General features: G+C 46.6%; 1 pseudogene; it reads left to right on the plus strand.

Moving 5' to 3' along the window:
- Nucleotides 1-598: 598 nt before the first annotated feature.
- Nucleotides 599-2,427, plus strand: LOC106002804 (annotated as a pseudogene).
- The last annotated feature ends 518 nt before the right edge of the window (nt 2,428-2,945 follow it).

The raw sequence follows: 2,945 nt of genomic DNA on the forward strand, positions 1-2,945 counted from the left end.
CCTCTATACAGCACCTTTACAATAAAATAAAATTAACAAAAAAGAGAAAGTTTCTTGCTGATAGGCACTGGTGACTCATTCCTGTAATGCTGGCTACTTAGTAGGCTAAGATATGAGAATCATGGTTCAAATTTTGCCTGAGCAGAAAAGTCCCTGAGACTCTTATCTCCAATAAGAAAACTGAAAGTGGGGTTGTGGCTCAAGTGATAGAGTGCTAGCCTTGAGCTGGAGAGCTGAGGGACAGTGCCCAGGCCCAGAGTTCAAGCCCCATGATGAACCACAAAAAATGGTGTTGCCACCTTTCTTTTGCAGCATTAGACTCAAAGCCTGATGCTCATCTTTGCCTCCTGTGTAGCTGAGATTTCAGCCACCATGCCCAAAGCAAAGGAATGAATATTCATGGAAATAGACAACTGCAAACATCCTTAAAGTTGCTGAAGCCTCTTGCATGGGGATTCATGCTCAAGGTATCTTTTCTGTTTCCATGTCTCAAATGCTGTAATTTTTGTAATGAATGCTGAGTGTCACTTAGAATCATAAGCTCTGCCCCCTAAGTTCCTTTTCAAGTATAGGTCTAAGTCAACTCTTTTTCTCACAGGCAACAAATATGTTCCTCGGGCCATCATGGTGGACCTAGAGCCTGGAACATTAGTCTCAGTGAGATCGGGACCATTTGGCCAGAGCTTTAGGCCAGACAACTTCATATTTGGTAAGTCATCATGGTCCATGGGTCCTAACATCCAGGCACTCCAGTGCTGGGCTGAGCCTTTATCCACCTAGATATTGTCCTCACCTAACCCTCCTATTCCAGTCCACGGGAGTCATGCCCCTGGCCACTCAGACAGCTCAGATCAGTGCAACTCTGAAAGCCCTCCATGACAAAGAAGCCTCTGAAGGGAAAGAGCAGCAAGTAGAGAAAGCCACCAACAAGGTTTCAGCACTGCTGGTCATTTTAAAGGCCTGGCAATAACAGAACCACTTCAGGACACCAGAAATCAAAGCACAGCTATGTGTGAGCAAGGTGCAGACAAGTGCTTGCAGTTTAGCTTCCCTCTGACCACACTGTGCTCCTGTCCCTCTTGTGAAAGTAACTACATTTCCAGTATTGAGGCAGGCTCGGTCCTTCATTTCTAGAAGTACTTGATTTGGGTTAAAATGTATTTTCCTCCACACTCTGTTTACTTTTCTTTAGAACCTGTGTGATTTGTAGAGTCCCAGATACATTGAAAACATTTCCTTTATTTCACCAAAGTGTATCTAATATAATAGCAAAGGTTAGCTCAGAAGAGTCCTATTGTCTTCACAATAGGACTGGCACAGTCATTATTCTTGGAGTGTGTGTCTCATCATGTCTTTGTGTCTGATAGGCCAGAGCGGGGCAGGCAATAACTGGGCAAAAGGCCACTACATGGAGGGGGCCGAGCTGTTGGAATCGGTGCTGGATGTGGTACGGCAGGAGTCAGAAAGGTGTGACTGTCTCCAGGGCTTCCAGCTGGCCCACTCCCTGGGAGGTGGCACTGGATCAGGTATGGGCACCCTGATTCTCAACAAGATCCGAGAGGAGTATCCAGACCGCATCATGAACACCTTCAGCGTCATGCCCTCCCCCAAGGTGTCAGACACCGTGGTCGAACCTTACAATGCGATCTTGTCTGTCCACCAGTTGGTGGAAATGCAGATGAAACTTTCTGCATCGACAATGAGGCCCTGTATGACATCTGCTTTCGCACCCTGAAGCTGCCCACACCCACCTATGGAGACCTGAACCACCTGGTGTCAGCCACCATGAGTGGAGTCACCACCTGCCTGCGCTTCCCTGGCCAGCTGAATGCAGATCTGCGCAAGCTAGCCGTGAATATGGTGCCCTTCCCCCGTCTACACTTCTTCATGGCTGGCTTTGCACCCTTGACCAGCCGGGCCAGCCAGCAGTACCATGTTCTCTCAGTGCCCGAGCTCACCCAGCAGATGTTTGACGCCAAGAACATGATGGTCGCCTGTGATCCCCGCCATGGTTGTTACCTGACAGCAGCTGCCATCTTCCGAGGCCGCATGTCCATGAAGGAGGTGGATGAGCAGATGCTCAAAATGCAGAACAAGAACAGCAGCTACTTTGCAGACTGGATTCCCAACAATGTGAAGACAGCTGTATGTGACATCCCCCCACGTGGCCTCACAATGTCGGCCACCTTCATCGGCAACAACACTGCCATCCAAGAACCCTTCAAGCGCACCTCAGAGCAGTTCAGTGCCATGTTCCGGCGCAAGGCATTCTTGCACTGGTATACGGAAGAAGGCATGGATGAGATGGAGTTCACTGAGGCTGAGAGCAATATCAACGACCTGGTGTCCGAGTACCAGCAGTACCAAGATGCCACTGCTGATGAACAGGGGGAATTTGAAGAAGACTTGGTGGAGGAAGAAGTTTAAGACTTTCCATTGGTAGCAGTGCAACAGGACTGTCAGAGCCTGCCTACTACTTCTCAAATGAAAGGTGCTTTCCTGAGCTCCTGTTGTTGTGCAGTGAGGTCCCTGCTGTGTAGCATCATGCACAGCCTTTCCGGTCAGGAACTCACTGATGGTGAATGTAAAAATGCAGATTTCTTTTAAATAATATTATTTTTAAAGCCCTGTTTATATAAATAAAGAAGTATAAATTTTGTACTCTTGAGTCCTTATTCTTCTTTAGAATCTCTTTTTTTCTTTCAATATATTTGAAATATAAAGTTGACCAGCAGGATTTAATCTTAGCAATATAGGAATGGTGCTCAAGAGGAGTTTCAAATTCATGGTGTTCCTACTATTTTGAAGAGGAGGATGACAAATGCCAATATTGTTTATTTTCCTGGCCCAGTTTTAAAGTTAGCAGTCTCTCAATAGCATGCCAGTAGCATAAAAGCAGTTTGAAGAGAAAGTAAACCAGATCCAGATGTTACAATTTTCCTAGT

The sequence above is a fragment of the Dipodomys ordii genome, unplaced genomic scaffold, assembly GCF_000151885.1.
Source record: "Dipodomys ordii isolate 6190 unplaced genomic scaffold, Dord_2.0 Scaffold1000001548, whole genome shotgun sequence".
Classification (NCBI taxonomy): domain Eukaryota; kingdom Metazoa; phylum Chordata; class Mammalia; order Rodentia; family Heteromyidae; genus Dipodomys; species Dipodomys ordii.